This window comes from Oncorhynchus keta, chromosome 28, assembly GCF_023373465.1.
Source record: "Oncorhynchus keta strain PuntledgeMale-10-30-2019 chromosome 28, Oket_V2, whole genome shotgun sequence".
Taxonomy (NCBI): Eukaryota; Metazoa; Chordata; class Actinopteri; order Salmoniformes; family Salmonidae; genus Oncorhynchus; species Oncorhynchus keta.
The window spans coordinates 52,875,441-52,899,030 of NC_068448.1; positions in this window are offsets into that span (position 1 = coordinate 52,875,441).

A 23,590-nucleotide genomic window follows, 5' to 3' on the forward strand; every position below is an offset into this window, starting at 1 on the left:
TTTCTCCAGCGCCTCCACCACCACAACCGGGATCTCCCTTGAATGCTTTTCCCCTCCTGAACCGAACAGGAAAGCCCTAGAGTGGGCCAGCGCTGTGTGTAGAGAGAGGAGGATGCGGCGTTGGGCCATTTTGAGCAGTTCACCCGCCATTTCCGGATAGTATTCGACCACCCACCCGAAGGCAAAGCGGGCGGGTGAACACTCTATCATCTGAGGCAGGAGACGAGGAGTGCACAGGAGTTTGCTCTGGAGTTTAGGACCTTGGCTGCCGGCGCTGGATGGAGCGACAGGGCCCTGATCGACCATTACCGTTGTAGTCTACGCGAGGACGTCCGTCGGGAGCTGGCCTGTAGAGACACCACCCTCACCTTTGACCAGCTGGTGGACATGTCCATCAGGCTGGACAACATGCTGGCTACTCGTGGACGTCTAGATCAGGGTCTGGTTTTCCATCCTCCCGCACCTCTCTCCCGAACCTTTGGAATTGGGAGGGATGGTGCGCAGGAGACCGGAGGGGGTTCCTGCTGGAGCACACCATCTATGGTCACAGAGAGTACACTGCTGGTCGGTGCTGGGTTGGTTCCTCTGGGAATAGAGAAGGCAGACAGGGCACTCTGGCATCACCCCAGGTGAGTAGGCACCATTCTCATCCAGAGCCCTCTGTTGCACTAATTTGTCACTTTTCCAGATTTTTCCCTGCATTCCCAGTATAAGGCGCTAGAAGATTCAGGCACGGCTGGGAATTTCATTAATAAAAGTTTAGCTCATAGTTTAGGGATCCCTATTGTTTCTGTGGATATGCCTTTCCCTATTCATGCCTTAGATAGTCGACCATTAGGGTCAGGGTTTATCAGGGAGGTCACCGCACCTTTGTGTATGATAACGCAGGAGGGTCACAAGGAGAAGATTAGACTTTTCCTTATTGATTCTCTTACGTATTCTGTGGTGCTAGGCCTACCCTGGTTAGCTTGTCATAACTCCACGGTTTCTTGGTCACAAGAGTGCTCAGTCAGGTCTCCACCACGCACATTCCGTCCGAATATACCGATTTGGCTCTGCCTTCTGTAAAAAGAAGGCGACTCAATTACCACCCCATCGACGGGGGGATTGTCGCGATAGATCTCCTGGTTGACGCTGCATATCCCAGGAGTCACCTGTATCCCCTGTCGCAAGCAAGCAGAGACGGTGGCCATGGAGACATATGTCTCTGAATCCCTGCATCAGGGGTACAATCAGCCATCCATTTCACCCATCTCTTCAAGTTTCTTTTTTTGTGAAGAAGGATGGCGGTTTACGCCCGTGCATTGATTATCGAGGTCTAAATAAAATTACGGTGAAATATAGTTACCCGCTACCTCTGATAAATACGGTTATTGAGTCAATGCACAGGGCACGCTTCTTCACAAAATTGCTCATGTCTTTGTCAGAGATTGTTTTTATGTCAGGGTTGTGTTTGTTGTATAGGTGCGCGACGGGTCCTCGTACCCATGTTTGTTTATGTCTGTTCTTGTTAGTGTTATGGAGCATGTTACGTCGACATTTATTAAAATCTGTTATGGCGAGGGGAACTCCACCCCCCCATTCAGCTGAAAAGGTGGCACAGGGAATTCAAAAATATTCTTTAGAAATATTTAACTTTCACACATTAACAAGTCCAATACCTGAAATTAAAGGTAAACATATTGTTCATCTACCCATCATGTCCGATTTTTAAAAATGTTTTACAGGGAAAACACAACATATATTTACCAAATCAAAGGAAAAACGCAGCCATTTTTTCCAGCCAAAGATAGTGTCACAAAATCAGGATTAGAGATAAAATGAATCACTAAGCTTTTGAAAATCTTCATCAGATGACACTCATATGACATGTTACACAATACATTTATGTTTTGTACGATAATATGCATATTTATATCCACAAATCTCGGTTTACATTGACGCCATGTTCAGAAATGCCTCCAAAATATCTGGAGGAATTATAGAAAGCTTCGCCAGATAACAGAAATACTCATCATAAACTTTGACTAAAGATACATGTTGTACATATAATTAAAGATACACTGGTTCCTAATGCAACCGCTGTGTCAGATTTTTTAAAAACGTTACGGAAAAAGCCTACCATTTAATAATCTGAGACAGCGCTCAGACGTAAAATTATTTCTCCACCATGTTGGAATCAACAGAAATACGAAATTACATCATAAATATTTCCTTACCTTTGATGTTCTTTCATCAGAATGCAGTGCAAGGAGTCCTAGTTCCACAATAAATTGTTGTTTTGTTCCATAATGTCCAATACTAGTGTCCAATTAGCTGCATTTGCTACCACTTTCAGGTCATGTCCCCATAAACGGACTGCTGGTCCAGGACAACTCGCACGAAAACTTCAAAAATATATATTCCAGATCGAATAAACTGGTCAAACTAAGTAGAGAATCAATCTTCAGGATGTTATTTTCATATATATCCAATAACGTTCCAACCGGATCATACGTTTTCAGCTGCAGCCAAATGGAACGACGGTGGCACCCACAGAGAAATGTGCCACAGGAAAATGGCATTCTGTCGGGACAGTGACTATTTCCTCCCATTCGGTCAAAGTTCACAGCAAAAGCTCCATTCCACTTTCTACCGAATGAGGGACATTCTTAGTGGAAGGCGTAGAAGTGCTACCAGATCCATATCTTGTTGGGAAAGGAGGGGGCATGACGTCAAAGTTGACCCACATTCAGAATTTCACTTCTTGTTTGGAAGATTACCCTATGAGTTCTGTTATACTCACAGACATATTTCAAACCGTTTTAGAAACTTCAGAGTGTTTTCTATCCAATAGTAATAATAATATGCATATATTAGCAATCTAGGACAGAGAAGGATGCAGTTCACTATGGGAACGCATTCATCCAAAGTGAAAATTCTGCCCCCTATCCTCAACAAGCCACATGATTTCTTAATTTGCAGTACGTTTGCCAATCAGTTTGGCTGCCAGACTTATTTGCCTTACCTTTTGCCTCATCCCTCTCAACCACACCATTTTTTAATTCCTCATCAATCCAAGTGGATTTAACAGTTTTTACAGTCATTTTCTTAATGGGTCCGTGCTTACAGTATTAGTAACTGGAATAAGCAATTTCATAAATGTGTCAAGTGCAGCTTCTGGTTGCTCCTCATTACACACCAACAAAACTACAAAACTTCTTGTTTGACCTCTTGTACACTATATTAGGCCCAGCCTTTGGAACTTTAGTTTTCCTAGACTATATTATAAGGCTATATTGTATTGAGATCACTTCATCCTATGGATTTGAGGCCTCCTTAAATTGTACTGAGGTACACCCTCTCATAGATCATTTATATGACAACAACAGTATGCATATTTCTACCATGTTATTGACTTGTTTATTGTTTATTGTTTACTCCATGTGTACCTCTGTGTTGTTGTCTGTTCACGCTGCTATGCTTTACCTTGGCCAGGTCGCAGTTGCAAATGAGAACATGTTCTCAACTAGCCTACCTGGTTAAATAAAGGTGAAATAAATAAAATAAAAAATATGACCACCCTACAACTGTGTGTACGCATGTTTGTGCAGGTGTGTGTTAGTAAGTAGCCTTGCACAAGCTTTGGCTTGTGCGTACCGGAATGGCTCACAGGGCAGGAGCCTATCTCCTGTTTCTGTAGCGTGAGGTAGGCTTGAGGAAGTTGGATATATAAGTGTGTGTATTTGTGCAACATATTTTATGCAAATAATCACAACATATGTGACCCGTTTCAGGAAAATAGGCATATGTCGTGGGTCACTACTTCACACGAGAGCTGTTTTTTTTTAATCAAAATGCATTTTTGGACAGAAATGCCTTCTAGAACATGTGAACTTTCATGTGCCTTAAAAAAAAACTTGTATGCCATCTATAATTATGAATACAATTGTTAAATAACAAGCCTAATTGGTTTAGCTTCAGAAAAAGCTAGCAACCTTCCCGATAGACATGATTGGATGAGATAATGAGTGTGCTGGACATGTCGAGAGATGAATTTGGATTTGTCTGCCATGTAGCGGCAGGGTAGCCTAGTGGTTAGAGCGTTGGACTAGTGACTGGAAAGTTGCAAGTTCAAATCCCTGAGCTGACAAGGTACAAATCTGTCATTCTGCCCATGAACAGGCAGTTCCTAGGCTGTCATTGAAAATAAGAATTTGTTTTTAACTGACTTGCCTAGTCAAATAAAGTGCAATAGGAATGTTATTTGATGCTGGGGTGCCTATCTTAGGCACAATAATAGTGAAAAAGTTTCCTGTGCAGTAAAACTACAATTTCATATGCAAATAAGACTTTTCTGAGATCCCAACTGAGACAACACTCAATCGGGATCGACCCTCTCAATTAGACTTATGAATTATTGATTCCAAAGACCAAACACCACAAAGCTTTTTACTACATATTTCAAAACATTCGCAACCATTTTTTAAAATGTGTGTTTCAAAGACTTGCAGCGTGTGAGAATTACATTTTTCATGAAACTTCATTAACTTGATGTAGTTATTCAGAGATCCTCTTTGAAGAAAGTGTCTTAATTGTCACTCTAACTTCCTGCTCTGTTTTTTTTACAGTTTGTCTCAACAAGATCACCCAGGTGTATTACGTAACCAACAACTATTTGGAGATGGTGACAAACTGATGGACATTTTAGTTCAGTTATACCTTTTTTGTTCCTTGGTTTTTATAAGCATTAACTAAATAAAAATGTACAGTGCCTTGCGAAAGTATTCGGCCCCCTTGAACTTTGCGACCTTTTGCCACATTTCAGGCTTCAAACATAAAGATATAAAACTGTATTTTTTTGTGAAGAATCAACAAGTGGGACACAATCATGAAGTGGAATGACATTTATTGGCTATTTCAAACTTCTTTAACAAATCAAAAACTGAAAAATTGGGTGTGCAAAATTATTCAGCCCCTTTACTTTCAGTGCAGCAAACTCTCTCCAGAAGTTCAGTGAGGATCTCTGAATGATCCAATGTTGACCTAAATGACTAATGATGATAAATACAATCCACCTGTGTGTAATCAAGTCTCCGTATAAATGCACCTGCACTGTGATAGTCTCAGAGGTCCGTTAAAAGCGCAGAGAGCATCATGAAGAACAAGGAACACACCAGGCAGGTCCGAGATACTGTTGTGAAGAAGTTCAAAGCCGGATTTGGATACAAAAAGATTTCCCAAGCTTTAAACATCCCAAGGAGCACTGTGCAAGCGATAATATTGAAATGGAAGGAGTATCAGACCACTGCAAATCTACCAAGACCTGGCCGTCCCTCTAAACTTTCAGCTCATACAAGGAGAAGACTGATCAGAGATGCAGCCAACAGGCCCATGATCACTCTGGATGAACTGCAGAGATCTACAGCTGAGGTGGGAGACTCTGTCCATAGGACAACAATCAGTCATATATAGCACAAATCTGGCCTTTATGGAAGAGTGGCAAGAAGAAAGACATTTCTTAAAGATATCCATAAAAAGTGTTGTTTAAAGTTTGCCACAAGCCACCTGGGAGACACACCAAACATGTGGAAGAAGGTGCTCTGGTCAGATGAAACCAAAATTGAACTTTTTGGCAACAATGCAAAACGTTATGTTTGGCGTAAAAGCAACACAGCTCATCACCATCCCCACTGTCAAACATGGTGGTGGCAGCATCATGGTTTGGGCCTGCTTTTCTTCAGCAGGGACAGGGAAGATGGTTAAAATTGATGGGAAGATGGATGGACCATTACAGGACCATTCTGGAAGAAAACCTGATGGAGTCTGCAAAAGACCTGAGAATGGGACGGAGATTTGTCTTCCAACAAGACAATGATCCAAAACATAAAGCAAAATCTACAATGGAATGGTTAAAAAATAAACATATCCAGGTGTTAGAATGGCCAAGTCAAAGTCCAGACCTGAATCCAATCGAGAATCTGTGGAAAGAACTGAAAACTGCTGTTCACAAATGCTCTCCATCCAACCTCACTGAGCTCGAGCTGTTTTGCAAGGAGGAATGGGAAAAAATGTCAGTCTCTCGATGTGCAAAACTGATAGAGACATACCCCAAACGACTTACAGCTGTAATCGCAGCAAAAGGTGGCGCTACAAAGTATTAACTTAAGGGGGCTGAATAATTTTGCACGCCCAATTTTTAAGTTTTTGACTTGCTAAAAAAGTTTGAAATATCCAATAAATGTCGTTCCACTTCATGATTGTGTCCCACTTGTTGTTGATTCTTCACAAAAAAATACAGTTTTATATCTTTATGTTTGAAGCCTGAAATGTGGCAAAAGGTCGCAAAGTTCAAGGGGGCCGAATACTTTCGCAAGGCACTGTAAATAAACTATACTATGAAACAAAGATCAATTACATGAAGAATGATAGTAAAAATCTTTGGAAAGAATTGAAAAATTATTGTTAGTTGCACTTCCTACAGCTTCCACTAGATGTCAACCATCTTTAGAAACTTGAATGAGGATTGTTGTTAGCGTGTTCACCCCAGTAATCCATCGTCTTGATGCGCGAGCACTTCCTCCAGACAAAAACTCGAAAAGTTCTGTTACAGTCTGTAGAAACAAGTCAAATGATGTATGCAATCAATCTTTAGGATGTTTTTAACATAAATCATCCATAAGGTTCCAACCGGAGAATTTCATTGTCTGAAGAATAGCATTGGAACGAGAGCAAACTCTGCCGGGAGCACGCGTCATGAGAACGAGTCTCTCTGCCAGACCTATCACCAAAACATTCTTATGAGCCCCTCCTTTAAAGTAGAATCCTCAAACCAGTTTCTAAAGATGGTGACATCTAGTGGAAGCCCTAGGAAGTACATCCTCATTCATATCTCATTGGGATTTCAATAGGCACTGTTTTGAAAATCGATTTCTCACTTCCTGTTTGGATTTCTTCTCAGGTTTTCGCCTGCCATATGAGTTCTGTTATACTCATAGACATCATTCAAACAGTTTTAGAAACTTCAGAGTGTTTTCTATCCAATACTAATAATGATATGCATATATTAGCATATGGGACAGAGATGGAGGCAGTTCCGCCTGGGCACGCTATTCATCCAAAAGTGAAAATGCTGCCCCCAATCCCAAAAAGGTTAACAACACTATCAACAAGGCAGGTCCTACAGGCCCTAGTTTTGTTGCACCTCGACTACTGTTCAGTCGTGTGGTCAGGTACAACATAACATGACTTTGCAATTGGCTCAGAACAGGGCAGCTGGCCCTTGGATGTACACAGAGAGCTAATATTAATAATATATTAGAGTAGGGGCCTGAGGGCACACAGTGTTGTGAAATCAGTGAATCTGTGAATGTATTGTAATGTTTTTAAAATTGTATAAACTGCCTTAATGTGCTGGACCCCATAAGTTGTAGCTGCCTCGGCAGCAGCTAATGGGGATCCATAATAAATACAAATACAAATACAAATTAGCAGTGTGCAAAGTGCCAGTCTCACCAGTTCATGCATAAATATGTTTGGTGCAACTTGAAACATAGAAACCAATATTGTTTTCTTTTCAAACGGCTAGCTGCCTAGTATGCAAATTATTAATTCACACCAACCTCTTTCTCTCTGTCTCTTTCTCTGTCTATCTCTCTCACCCTCTCATTTCCTCTCTCTGCTGCATGTTTTATTCATTCTGGATCTCTTTCTTTGGTACTTTTAGTTGTTTGGTTTCTGATTTTGATGACTAGCATGCACTCACATTTCTGGCAGTGTTATTGATAATCTATTTTCATATATCCACATTTCCGTATTGATTTTTTGTGTAATTTTCTAAAACAAAAGTTGGCTTCTTTATGAAATTGGTGAATGGCAAAGGCAACTACTTTTCTCTCAGGACAACTGAGAGAAACCTGTTTTTGGAACCATCTACACCCTGCTCTGAATACACACCATCCCTTCCTCTATCAGTAAGCTTGTCTGGCATCTGTCGCTTGTAGTTTTCCTCACATTTCACGAGTTTGCATGAGATTTATACTGTTATTTGGCTCATAGAATCACCATGTCTGAACCTCACTTTTATTATTGTTGTTGACCTAGGTAGGACAGGCTATATAAACTGGGCTTTGAATCCCACAATGAAATTACTGAATTTTATAAGTGAACGTTTTAAGTTTTATATTTTTGCACTAATGATAGCAGATTAAAGCATTTGCAGCAAGGGACAGTTTGCATGTACTATATTGAGTGATGGATTGATTAATCTTATGCTACACATAGATTTAAAAAAATGTTTCTAAAATAATCCAATTATTTTGTTAGATTTTTACACCTGTTACTGAAATGGCTGTCCCAGTTTAAATGGCTATTCCTAACCCTGGCAGTCATTATGAATTCAGGTTGTGGGTGAATAAACGTTTCAACTGTTTGATAACCTAATGCTGTCTGCATTCCTATCGTCACTTTGCAAGCCAGCATAATGTGACTTGCAGTTGCAAAATGTAAATTTCACAGGTTTTCCAGAAATGGAATATTCATGGCTATCCTTCAACCAGATTTTTAATTTTAAAGGTCCTGAACAAACATTCTGAAAAGTACTTTCTCTTGCATTGTTAACTACCAGAAGTTTGAAAAGACAGGCTGAGTGGTCGGGGAGATTACATTAATGAGCTCGCCTTGACTGACAGCTCTTTCGAATGCCAATGTCAAGCAACTTGGATGCAGTGAGCAGTGTTGCAGTAGAATCATCTCAAGCAAATTTGGTGAAATTGTATCATTATATAAATTGTTTTTATACTGTACATCTCCCGTTTGACATGTCTCTTGCGGTGCACTTCACAGCAGCACTCGGCACTGATGGATGTGTTGACTTGACAACTGTGTCCGAGTTTTGTCTGAGTCTTTTATTCAATGTTGGCTGAATACCTAGCTAGCCAGTAACTAGCTAACACCAGACACTGATGAAATGGGAAATATACAAATATCTTTGCCATAGATGAATAGGGTAAACTTTTAATTATGTTTGCTGACACCCTACAGTCATATTTTGGCACCATTAGAGTAGCTATCTAGGTATATAATCCAAACCCCTGTGCAAACACGACTTTTTCGGTGTTAGTGACAAGGCAGTAATTAATTAATTAGGTAAGAGAATATGTTGTCATTGGTGTAGTTCAATGAGAGTTAAGGTGATGTCACCTTGTCACCTTAAAAATGATGCATTCATTGTGAAGCTGTACTGTATTTTGTCAAAAACTGTTCAAACTGTCACCCCTCCCAGCACCCCCCATTCTATCGCCAAGTCAGTACTGGGGGTCACCAAGACCTGAGAACAACCAAGAACAATCCAACAACAGAAACGACCAGCTTGAGCACAGGTGTGAAACTCATTCCGCAGAGGGCTGAGTGTCTGCAGGTTTTTGCTCCTCCCATGTACTTGATTGAGGTCACTAATTAGTAAGGGCACTCCCCACACCTGGTTGTCTAGGGCTTAAATCCTCTTAGAGGATTTAAGACATACCCAAATCTAACTGCCTGTAGCTCTGGCCCAGAAGCAAGGATATGCATATTATTGGTACCATTTGAAAGAAAACTCTGAAGTTTGTGTAAATGTGAATTGAATGTAGGAGGATATTGTCACGTTCTTTCAAAATCGAACCCAGAAGCAGACTAGGACAAGGAGAGTAGGAAGAAGGTGAGTATTTATTTACAAGTGAATGTGAATGGGTAGATATATCCAGGTGGCGTAGCGGGCAGCGGTGGTGAGTTGATGGGAGTAAATAGGTGGATCCAATGGGGTAGCGGAATCCTCCGACGACCAGGCGGGAATGGGGTAAATGATCCGGTGAGTAACTGAAGACAGAACAAACAAAGTTTAAGGCAAGCAATACATAAAAAAACAACAAAACAAATTCTATCCAACTTGAGGCTGATACTATGGCACAACATACTGTTCATGCCTAACGGTCCGGCAGGGAATAGATGTCAGGTCAGAGATTTTGAAGGGGAGAGTTGATGATCAGGACAGGTGTGCAGATTACTGATGGGATACAGGTGCGGGTGAACATGATCTCCCAACAAGCTAATTCGCCTGGCAACCAGACAGGGTGCGTTCCAGGACACCGGAAACACACTCCAGGACAGAAACACAGGCAAACACACACAATAGATCTGGTTTAGATAATACAATGAAAAAGAACATACTTTTTATTTTTGTATCATAATCTTTAAAATGAACAACATAAAACAAACATTCAGATAGGATGATGCAGACAATTTCAGTGAAACATATAAGAGGGCAACAGTACTTGTGCAAAGTTTCAGAATGATAACTTCCAAAATGAGTGTGCTACATGACATTTATCATGAAGTCACCCAGGTGTCCCACACAAGTAGCCCAAATGTACCCAAGTGGCCAAATTGGTGAAGGTATACATTTTGAAACCAATAACTATATACAAAATGCCAAAATAACATGGGTAACTATTTGGGTAACTATTTACACACTTTCATTATTTGGAAGACCCTCAGTCCTCTATCAAATCCAATGTATTTATATAGCCCTTCATACATCAGCTAATATCTCAAAGTGCTGTACAGAAACCCAGCCTAAAAACCCAAACAGCAAGCAATGCAGGTGTAGAAGCACGGTGGCTAGGAAAAACTCCCTAGAAAGGCCAAAACCTAGGAAGAAACCTAGAGAGGAACCAGGCTATGTGGTGTGGCCAGTCCTCTTCTGGCTCTTCTGGCTCTTCTGAACATGGCCGAGATGTTCAAATGTTCATAAATTACCAGCATGGTCCAATAATAATAAGGCAGAACAGTTGAAACTGGAGCAGCAGCATGGCCAGGTGGGGGGAGGGGGGGCGCCAACCCAGACAGGATGACCACATCAGTGACTCAACCCACTCAGGTGACGCACCCCTCCCAGGGACGGTATGAGAGAGCCCCAGTAAGCCAGTGACTCAGCCCCTGTAATAGGGTTAGAGGCAGAGAATCCCAGTGGAAAGAGGGGAACCGGCCACTGCAAGGGCGGTTCATTGCTCCAGAGCCTTTCCGTTCACCTTCCCACTCCTGGACCAGACTACACTCAATCATATGACCCACTGAAGAGATGAGTCTTCAGTAAAGACTTAAAGATTGAGACCGAGTTTGCGTCTCTGACATGGGTAGGCAGACCGTTCCATAAAAATTGAGCTCTATAGGAGAAAGCCCGAACACCGAAATTTACAGTTGATTTGTCAGAGGACAAACCATTCACAGAGACAAACTGATATCTGACAGATAAGACAGATAAGATCTAAACCAGGCCAGAACTTGTCCGTGTAGACCACTTTGGGTTTCCAATCTCTCCAAAAGAATGTGGTGATCGATGGTATCAAAGCAGCACTAAGGTCTAGGAGCACGAGGACAGATGCAGAGCCTCTGTCTGATGCCATTAAAAGGTAATTTACCACCTTCACAAGTGCAGTCTCAGTGCTATGATGGGGTCTAAAACCAGACTGAAGCATTTCCTATACATTGTTTTCTCTTCAGGAAGGCAGTGATTTGCTGCGCAACAGTCTTTTCTAAATTTTTGAGAGGAATGGAAGATTCGATATAGGCCGATAGTTTTTTAAATATTTTCTGGGTCAAGGTTTGGCTTTTTCAAGAGGCTTTATTACTGCCACTTTTAGTGAGTTTGAGGTGAGGTTATATTGATGCGGTTATATTGAAGCAACATCTCAAGATATCAGTCAGGAAGTTAAAGCTTGGTTTCAAGTGGGTCTTCCAAATGGACAATAACCCCAAGCATACTTTCAAAGTTGTGGCAAAATGGCTTAAGGACAACAAAATCAAGTTATTGGAGTAGCCATCACAAAAAGCCCTGGCTTTAATCGTATAGAGAATGTGTGGGCAGAACTGAAAATAAAAGCTGAAATAAATCATTCTCTCTACTATTATTCTGACATTTTACATTCTTCAAATAAAGTGTTAATCATAATTGACCTAAAACAGGGAATTATTACTTGGATTAAATGTCAGGAATTGTCAAACTGAGTTTAAATGAATTTTCCTAACGTGTATGTAAACTTCAAAATAGAAGCCACTTCCTGTTTTGATTTTCCTCCGGGTTTCACCTGCAATATCAGTTATGTTATACTCACAGACAATATTGTTACAGTTTTGGAAACTTTAGAGTGTTTTCTATCCTAAAATGTCAATTATATGCATATTCTAGCATCTGGCCCTGAGAAATATGCGGTTTACTTTGGGAATGTTATTTTTCCAAAAATAAAAATAGTGCCCCCTAGTTTCAAGAGGTTAATCATGCTCTCTCTCAAGCCATCTGTCTCTCATCTGCAGTTATGTTTTGATGTGGGAGAGGAAGCCAGTCCCGACATCGCCACCTCAACCACTCTTAAGATCACCTTCGGGCCAACTGGGAGCCCAAGGCTAGTTAGGAGACACCGCTAGAGACATTATGTCATTGTGATGAACTGAAAGAACATTAGGGTAGCACTTTAATTCATTAATCATATGCTGCCTTCCCTGCTCCTCTGTTTTACCTCTTTCCTTTTATGTCTTCTACACCTCTCTCCCCACCTCTTTCTTCCTCTTTTTTTATAATGCACACCATATTTGCATTGAAGTACAGATTGAACTTGTATTTATAAAATTACAATTATAATATCTATAATGCATGTAATATGCATTTATAACACCTGGATAATAAACTTTCAATAAAGCGTTTCACATTCTCCAGTGGTTGAAAATAATTATCTCATTGGAATACTACACCTATCCTGTGTCCTCAGACTAATGCAGATGAAGGGAGTTAGATATGCATAGGAAGTGTAGTGTACTCTTTTTTTTCTGTATATATTAATTACAAATCAGCCTTTACTTAAATCACGTTTCTCATCTATAGCATAGTTACAGTGTGTAGTCATTGATGTCCTTGGAGCAGGAGTGGTAAACACTGTTGAAGTGTATAATTGTAATACATACATACAGGCACAGCATCATTTAAAGAATGGAGTTTGATACACCTGGTATTGGATATGACTGATAAATAATGTCTCACCGAGATTCATACCTGAACCGCACCTTTATTTGCCAAGGAAGAGTACATGATCAGTGAATATATTCAATGTACAGGCTACAATGTGGGGATCTCATGCGTGGTAATAACTACAGTACATCCTTAGCACAATTATTATATTCTACTCAATCCATAGGCTTCATTAATGCCATTCAGACTTGAAGTTGATACACCTATGATAGCTAAGGTTCATATATAGGTTCTGAATTAATATTCATACCGAAGGATTTAGAGTCCGTACACAGATCGGTTACATACTATAGCTAGCTACACATCCATAGGCATATAGTTCTTTTTTATCCTCCACTACACAATAAGAAAATAAATAGTTAGCTAGCTATGTTATTTCAGCTGCATTGCATAGCAAATATAAGCAAGGCAAGCTTACACAATTGTATATTCAATTTGCAGAAAATGCTTTAGCTAGCCAGATTCTTTACATCCACTGTTTCACAAGATGACAGCCTGGATTTGCTGGTTTTCTCAGGAGTCCCTAAAACATTAAACAACACGAATTACAATGTCATACTCATGTCATAACACTTGTTAGCTACTCAGCTAACTTGCTAAATAGCGATTTTTGTAAATTAACTTTATGACAAATATACACAATTGTTTATCTCTACATGAACTACATTTTTTTGCATACCTGATTATGATATTATAATTACTTTCATTTGCTTCCACCGTAATGTTTTTTTGCTGAAGAAAGTCACCAGGGACAGGTGGCTCGCCTCAAATTCGTCATTGGAACCATGATATAAAAAACTTGGGACCCAAATGTATAATGAGTGCTCTAACTCCCCCTTGTGGTGGTCTGGAGCAATGAAGCCGTGACGCTAGGTACCTCTAAGTCCTGCGGTGTAAGCTCGCAACTTTTAAAGGAGGAACCACTGTATTTGGATTTGGATTTATTATGGATCCCCAAAGCTGCCAAAGCAGCAGCTACTCTTCCAGGGGTCCAGCAAAATGAATGCAGTTTATACAATTTTAAAACATTACAATACCTTCACAGATTTGACAACACACTGTGTGCCCTCAGGACCCTACTCCACCACTACCACATATCTACAGTACCAAATCCATATGTATGTATAGTGCGTATGTTATCGTGTGTGTGTGTGTGCCAATGTTTGTGTTGCTTCACAGTCCCTGCTGTTCCATAAGGTGTTTTTTTTTTATTTGTTTTTTAAATCAAATTTTACTGCTTGCATCAGTTACTTGATGTGGAATAGAGTTCCATGTAGTCATGGCTCTATGTAGTACTGTGTGCCTCCCATATTCTGTTCTGGACTGTGAAGAGACCTTTGTGTCATGTCTTGTGGGGTACGCATGGGTGTCCGAGCTGTGTGCCAGTAGTTTAGACAGACAGCTCAGTGCATTCAACATATCAATACCTCTCATTAAAAAAGTAGAGATGAAGTCAATCTCTCCTCCACTTTCAGCCAGGATAGATTGACATGCATGTTTTAATTATTAGCTCTCTGAGTACATCCAAGGGCCAGCTGTACTGCCCTGTTCTGAGCCAATTGCAATTTTCCTAAGTCATTTTTTTGTGGCACCTGACCACATGACTGAACAGTAGTCAAGGTGTGACAAAACTAGGGCCTGTAGGAACTGCCTTGTTGATAGTGTTATTAAGAAGGCAGAGCATCGCTTTATTATAGACAGACTTCTTCCCATCTTAGCTACTACTGCGTTAATATGTTTTGACCATGACAGTTTACAATCTAGTGTTACTCCAAGCAGTTTAGTCATATCAACTTTCTCAATTTCCAGATTATTTATTACAAGATTTAGAAATTATGTTGTCAATTTGTTCACTGTAAAATAGCATTGTTTTGGTTCGAACACAATTTTTTACAGAAGTTTATTAAAGGTTGGTAACAGGCTGATTGGTCGGCTATTTGAGCCAGTAAAGGGGGCTTTACTATTCTTGGGTAGCAGAGTGACTTTAGCTTCCTTCCAGGCCTGAAGGCACGTGCTCTCTTGTAGACTTAATTTAAAGATTTGGCAATATCGTCTGCTATAATCCTCAGTAAATTTCCATCTAGATCGTCAGACCCTGGTGTCTTGTCATTGTTGATAGACAACAATAATTTTCTCACTTCTTCCACACTGACTTTACAGAATTCAAAAGTACAATTCTTGTCTTTTCTAATTTGGTCCGATATACTTGGATGTGTAGCGTTCGTTGCTGGCATGTCATTCCTAAGTTTGCTTATCTTGCCAATGAAAAAGTCATTAAAGTAGTTTCAATATCAGTGGGCTTTGTGATGAATGAGCCATCGGATTCAATGAATGAAGGAGCTGAGTTTGCTTTTTTCCCCTAAATTACATTTAAGTTGCCCTGAAGCTTTTTACAATCATTCTTTAAAAATGTATCTTTGTTTCATAGTGTAGTTAATGTATCACATGATTGGCAAACGTATGGCAAATTAAGCAATCTGTTGGGCTGACAGACTTATTTGCCATGCCTTTTGCCTCTTCCCTCTCAACCATACAAATCTTCAATACCTCATCAATCCAAGGGGATTTAACAGTTTTTACAGTCAATTTCTTAATCAAATCAAATCAAATTGTATTTGTCACATACACATGGTTAGCAGATGTTAATGCGAGTGTAGCGAAATGCTTGTGCTTCTAGTTCCGACAATGCAGTAATAACCAACAAGTAATCTAACTAACAATGGGTGCGTGCTTATTAGTAACTGCAATAAGTAGTTTCATAAATGTGCAGTGTTCGGTTGCTCCTCATTACTCACCACAGACCAGCAAATATTCTTTACATCATCAACATATGAATCACTACAAAATTTGTCTAACCTATTATACACTATATTAGGCCCAGCCTTTGGAACTTTGGTTTTCCTAGATATGGCTATTATATTGTGATCACTACATCCTATGGATTTGGATACTGCTGTAAATAAAATATATGCAGTGTTAGTAAAAATGTGATCAACACATGTTGTTGATCTAATTCCTGTGCTGTGTGTAACTCCCCGGGTAGGTTGACTGATAACCTGATCCTGTCAGAGTCGTGTGTGTATAGGTGGCAGGGAAGTTAGGCGCAGGAGAGTCAAACGGAGTGTAAAATGGAGTCTTTTAATAATGCTCTATAAATCTATAGCATCATGTGTATAATGTGCTTATAGATGTGTTATGTATTCTTTATGAACATACCATTAACCTCTTGTAACAAGGGGGCAGTATTTTCATTTTTGGAAAAATAACGTTCCCAAAGTAAACAGGATAGTTTGCCAGGACAAGATGCTAGAATATGCATTTAATTGACAGCTTAGGATAGAAAACAGTTTCCAAAACTGTACAAATATTGTCTGTGAGTATAACATAATTGATATTGCAGACGAAAGCCTGAGAAAAATCCAATCTGGAAGTGGCTCTGCGTCTCTATTGAGCAGTGAATGGGCTATCAACCAGATTACTGTTTCTACGTATTCCCCAAGGTGTCTACAGCATTGTGACGTAGTTTTACGCCTTTATGTTTAAGTATACCCGTAAGTGGCTACATTGTGTAAGTGGTCACCTGATGACTCTCAGAGTGATTCTCGCGTAAAATACAGAGGTAGACATTATTCCTTTCGCTCCTACTGAAAAACGGTGGATATATTATCGAATAGATATTTGAAAAACACCTTAAGGATTGATTATAAACAACGTTTGCCATGTTTCTGTCGATATTATGAAGCTAATTTGGAATATTTTTGGGCGTTTTCGTGACCGCAATTTCCGGTCGATTTCTCAGCCAAACGTGAAGAACAAACAAAGCTATTTCGCCTATAAAAATAATATTTTTGGAGAAAAGGAACATTTGCTATCTAACTGGGAGTCTCGTGAGTGAAAACATCCGAAGCTCATCAAAGGTAAACGATTTAATTTGATTGCTTTTCTGATTTTCGTGACCAAGTTACCTGCTGCTAGCTGGACATAATGCTATGCTAGGCTATCGATAAACTTACACAAATGCTTGTCTTGCTTTGGCTGTAAAGCATATTTTGAAAATCTGAGATGACAGGATGATTAACGAAAGGCTAAGCTGTGTTTCAATATATTTCACTTGTGATTTCATGAATAGGAATATTTTCTAGTAATATTTATGTGTGTTGCGTTATGCTAAATGAAAATACTGCCCCCTAGATTCAAGAGGTTAAACTGACTTTCAAAGATTTTGGAAAGGCAGGTCAGGATGGATATAGGTCTATAACAGTTTGGGTCTAGAGTGTCTCCCCCTTTGAAGAGTGGGATGTCCGTGGCAGCTTTCCAATCTTTGGCAATCTCAGGTGATATGAAGGAGAGATTGAACAGGCTAGTAATAGGGGTTGCAACAATTTCGGCGGATAGTTTTAGAATGAGAGGGTCCAGATTGTCTTGCCCAGCTGATTTAGAGGAATACAGATTTTAAAAAATCTCTTTCAGAACATCAGCTGTCTGGCTTTGCTGAAGGAGAAGCAGGGGGTGGACAAGTTGCTACTAGGGGTGCTGAGATGTTGGCTTGGGTAGGGGTAGCCAGGTGGAAAGCCTGGCCAGCCGTAGAAAATTGCTTATTGAAATGATCAATTATCGTAGATTTATCGGTGGTGACAATGTTTCCTATCCTCAGTGCAGTGGGCACACTGAGCACCTCAGTGTTCTTTTTCTCCGTGGACTTTACAGCGTCCCAAAACTTTTTGGAATTAGTGCTACAGGGTGCACATTTCTGTTTGAAAAAACTAGCCTTAGCTTTCCTAATTGACTGAGTATATTGGTTCCTGACTTCCCTGAAAAGTTGCATATCACGCGGGCTATTCAATGCTAATGCAGAATGCCACAGGATGTTTTTGTGCTGGTCAAGGGCAGTCAAGTCTGGGGTGAACCAAGGGCTATATCTGTTCTTAGTTCTACAATTTTTGATTGCTTCTCACAGTTGTGTCAAGTTAGTTGGATGTCCATTGGGTGGTGGACCATTCTTGAAAGACACTGGAAACTGTTGAGCGTGGAAAAACCCAGCAGCGTAGCAGTTCTTGACACACTCAAACTGGTGCGCCTGACACCTACTACCGTACCCTGTTCAGTCACTGTAATATTTTGTCTTGCCAATTCACCTGCTATATGGTACACATACACAATCCATGTCTCAATGCTTAAAATTCCTTATTTAACCTGTCTCCTCCCCTTCATCTACACTGATTGAAGTGAATTTAACAAGTGACATCAATAAGAGATCATAGATTTCACCGTCATTCACGTTGTCAGTCTATGTCATGGAAAGAGCAGGTGGTACAAATGTTTAGTATACTCAGTGTATATGTACCTATATTAGCAAATGGGGAAAATAAAAATACAGTTTAATGTCACACAATGTATAAACCTATTACAACTGGAGCAGGCCGACCCTGCTGAGTGTGCAGGCTTCAGTTCCAGCCCAGCACTAACACACCTGATTAAATGTATCAAATGTTACGCCTGCCCCCGCTCTCCCTCTCTGGCGCTCGAAGGTGCCAATCTGCCCTTCATTACGCACACTTGTCACCATCATTGGGCGCAGGTGCGTAATATTGGACTCACCTGGACTCCATTACTTTGTTGATTACCCCCTCTATATCTGTCTGCTCCTCAATTTGTCCCTGTGTCAGCATTGATGTCGTTATTTTCCCAATGTTCACTCCCTGTACCTGCTTCTCGTCTCCAGCGTCGATCTTCACAGAATGCTAACACCCCTAAAGGAAGCATCAGGGAGGTTTTTGTTTTGGTTGGTTACATCGGGTCTGGGTGCTGACTGAACCGGGGGTGCCTCAGCTAGCTCGTTGGGGCTTCCACGCCTTAACTGGCTCGAGAGGTCTTCTTGCCTTGGTGGGCTCGGCAGGTGCCCACCCCACCTTAACTCCATTACTTTGTTAATTACCAACTCCCAATCTGTCTGCTCCTCACATTGTTCCCTGTGTCAGCATTGATCATTATTTTTCAGCCGTCCAGACACTGTTCCTGTTCCATTTCATGTCTGTGTTTCATGAAATGTTCACTCCCTGTACCTTCTTCTCGTCTCCAGCATCGATCCTCACATCAAACCTAATTACTTGATAATCAAGTGTGCTATTGCAAATCTGGAAAATAAGTCTGCTCCCCAAGTGGGCAGGGATCAGTGGAGGGAGGTTGGACACCTCTGGTATTGACACTTTTTTGTTCACCTGAAATGTTGCTTTATTAATAATAGCATACTTGTTACTAAGATGTCCAACCTTTACATATGAGTTAGCCTACTTGTACACTTTGAGATTAGATTAAATAAAGTGTGTAAAGTATTTGAAGTGAAGTGTTTGCTTGTCTTAATTGTTACATTAACTATTATTCAAGATTAACTACTGTCAATGTTGATTTGATCACAGTCGTGCATCAAAGAGGGGAAGGGAATCTCTAATTTGCTGTGTTTCTGTGTTGTATTCTCAAATAAACATTACATTTTTGATCAGTTGTAAGTTCTCCAATTAGTTTTATTTGATTGTCACTCTTTCTCAAGATATCAGCCATGTGAAACCATTTGCAGCTGATAATGGCATGCAACGCTAAGGCAACCATAGGCCTTGATACTGTACTATGATGTCATTAGTCTTATGGGCATTTGCAATGCACCCCTTGACATTGTGTATCTGAAGCAGAGAATAGCTTTAACTCAGACAATTGTTTACAAAAAAAGGATTTGTTCTCAATTATAGAAATGATACCAGTAGACAGCAGAACTATTCTAATAATATTTTGTACATGCCTTGTGCTGACATGAAATTGTTTAGTGCAAATCCAATCTATAGTCGGTAGTGAAATATCTGGAAGCAGGAGATGATGGGATCCCTAGGTTAAAACATACACACAACTGCTACAACCAAGTTCAATGCCAGATACTTTTCTCCCAGAAGTTCTGAGTGGCACTTGTCTCTTGTATTTATTATGGATCCCCATTATCTGCTGCCAAGGGTCATTCTAAAATTCATTCAAAACTGAAATACGTATTCCGACCGTATTCCGACCCTTAACTCGGTACTTTGTTGAAGCACCTTTGGCAGCGATTACAACCTGGAGTCTTTTTGGGTATGACGCTACAAGCTTGGCACACCTTTATGTGGGGAGTTTCTCCCACATAAAGGCCCTTTCCCCCGATTGCTCTGTTTGGCCAGGCGGCCAGCTCTAGGAAGAGTCTTGTTGGTTCCAAACTTCTTCTATTTAATAAGGATGGAGGCTATTATGTTATTGGGGACCTTCATGCTGCAGACATTTTTTGGTACCCTTCCCCAGATCTGTGCTTCGACACAATCTTGTCTCGGAGCGCTACGGACAATTCCTTCGACCTCGTGGCTTGGTTTTTCCACTGACACCCAAGTCATAGACTGTTTTCTCTGCTGTCGCACGGCAAGCGGTACCAGAGTGTCAAATCTAGGACCAAAAGGCTCCTTAACAGCTTCTACCTCCAAGCCATAAGACTGCTGAACAATTAACCAAATGGCCACCGGACTATTTACATTGACTCACCCCCCCTCCTTACACCATTGCTACTCGCTGTACAAATTACCTCAACTAACCTGTACCACCGCACACTGACTCGGTACCGGTACCCCCTGTATAGACGTGGCCTCGTTATTGTTATGCTATTGTGTTACTTTTTATAATTTTTTACTGTAGTTCATTTGGTAAATAATTTCTTAACCAATAGTGCAGTTCAAGAAGAGTTAAGTGCTTGTAAGTAAGCATTTCATGGTAAGGTCTACACTTGTTGTATTTGGCGCATGTGACAAATAAAGTTTGATTTGACATGCACTGTCAACTGTGGGACCTTATATACACATGTGTACGCCATTCCAAATCATGTCCAATTAATTGAAATTACAACAGGTGGACTCCAATCAAGTTGTAGAAACATCTAACAGATGCTTAAAGGAAACAGGATTCATCTGAGCTCAATTTCTAGTCTCATAGCGAAGGGTCTCAATACTTATTTTATATTCAATAAATTCGCTAAAATGTCTAAACCTGTTTTTGCGTTGTCATTTTGTGTTGAGTCCTGAGGAATTTGTTTTATTTAATACATTTTAGAATAAGGCTGTAATGTAACAAAATGTTGATAACGTCAAGGGGTCAGAATACTTCCCTAAGCATTGTATCTATGTAACTGATGTGAACCGGCTAGCTAGTTAGCGGTGGTGCGCGCTAAATTGCGTTTCAATCAGTGACTTCACTTGCTCTGAGACCTTTAAGTAGTGGTTCCCCTTGCTCTGCAGAGGCAGTGGCTTTTGTGGAGCGATGGGTAACGATGCTTCGTGGGTGACTGTTGTTGATGTGTGCAGAGGGTCCCTGGTTCGCGCCCGGGTATGGGCGAGGGGACGGGTTAAAGTTATACTGTTTCATCTACAACACAAAATCTATGTCTACGTTTGTGTATTGTGCATATGTTATTGTGTGTGCATGCATGTGCATGCATGTGCATGCATGTGCCTGTGCCTGTGTTTGAGTCTCTTCACACTGTATTTTTATCTGTTTTTTTCAATCAAATTTTACTGCTTGCATGCGCTACTTAATGTGGAATAGAGTTCCATGAAGTCATGACTCTATGTAGTACTGTGCACCTCACATAGTTTGTTCTGGACTTGGAGACTATGAAGAGACCTCCGGTGTCATGTCGTTTGGGGTACGCATGTGTGTCCGAGTAGTTAAAACAGACAGCTCGGTGCATTCTACTTGTCAATTATTCTCACAAATACAAGTAGAGATTAAGTCAATCTGTCCTCCACTTTGAACCAGGAGAGATTGACATGCATATTATTCATGTTTGCGCTCTGTGTACATCCTAGGGCCAGCCATGCTGCCCTGTTCTGAGCCAATTGCAATTTTGCTAAGTCCCTTTTTGTGGCACCTAAACACATGACTGAACAAGAGTGACAAAAATAGGGCCTGGAGGACCTGCTTTGTTGATAGTGCTGTTAAGCAGGCAGATTAGCACTTTATTATGGACAGACTTCTCCCCATCTTAGCTGCTACTATATCAATATGTTTTGACCATGACAGTATACAATCCTGGGTTACTCCAAGCAGTTTAGTCACCTCAAATTGCTCAATTTTAACATTATTCATTACTAGACTTAGTTGAGGTTTAGGGTTTAGTGAATGCTTTTAGTTTTTGGCCTAAGAATACCACAAAAATGGCATTGCCTATGCAAAGAATCGTACCCTTTTTTTTTTTTTTTATTCAATGGGGCAAGGAAAAGCAGAAATGACACAAAAAAACATTAATTTCACACATACAACAATATTGCCTATTAAATATATACAGTTGAAGTCGGACGTTTACATACACCTTAGCCAAATACATTTATACTCAGTTTCACAAATACTGACATTTAATCCTAGTAAAAATTCCCTGTCCAAGGTCAGTTAAGATCACCACATTATTTTAAGAATGTGAAATGTCAGAATAATATATATATATAATATATAATTATTTCTTTCAGCTTTTATTTCTTTCATCACATTCCCATTGTGTCAGAAGTTTACATACACTCAATTAGTATTTGGTAGCATTGCCTCTAAATTGTTTAATTTGGGTCAAACATTTCGGGTAGGCTTCCACAATCTTCCAGACAAAAAGTTGGGTGAATTTTGGCCCATATCTCCTGACATAATTGTCCACCCTCATGATGCCACCTATTATGTGAAGTGCACCAGTCCCTCCTGAAGCAAAGCACCCCCACACCATGATGCTGCCACCCCCGTGCTTCACGGTTGGGATGGTGTTCTTTGGCATGCAAGCCTCCCCCTTTGTCCTCCAAACATAATGATGGCCATTATGGCCAAACAGTTCTATTTTTGTTTCATCAGACCAGAGGACATTTCTCCAAAATGTACAATCTTTGACCCCATGTGCAGTTGCAAACTGTAGTCTGGCTTTTTTAATGGCGGTTTTGGAGCAGTAGCTTCTCCCTTGCTGAGCAGCCTTTCAGGTTAAGTCGATATAGGACTTGTTTCACTGTGGATATAGATAATTTTGTACCTGTTTCCTCCAGCATCTTCACAAGGTCCTTTGCTCTTGTTCTGGTATTGATTTGCACTTTTTGCACCAAAGTACGTTAATCTCTAGTCGACAGAAAGCATCTCCTTCCTGAGCAGTATGATGGCTGCGTGGTCCCATGGTGTTTATACTTGCGTACTATTGTTTGTACAGATGAACATACCTTCAGGCGTTTGGAAATTGCTCCCAAGGATGAACCAGACTTGTGGAGGATTACCATTTTATTTCAGAGGTCTTGGCTGACATCTTTTGATTTTCCCATGATGTCAAGCAAAGAGGCACTTAGTTTGAAGGTAGGCCTTGAAATACATCCACTGGTACGCCTCCTATTGACTCAAATTATTTCAATTAGCCTATCAGAAGCTTCTAAAGCCATGACATCATTTTCTGGAATTTTCCAAGCTCTTTAAAACTTCTTAGGGCTGCAATCCCGTTAATGGGATGATATGACAGTGAAAGTGTAGGGTGCCAAA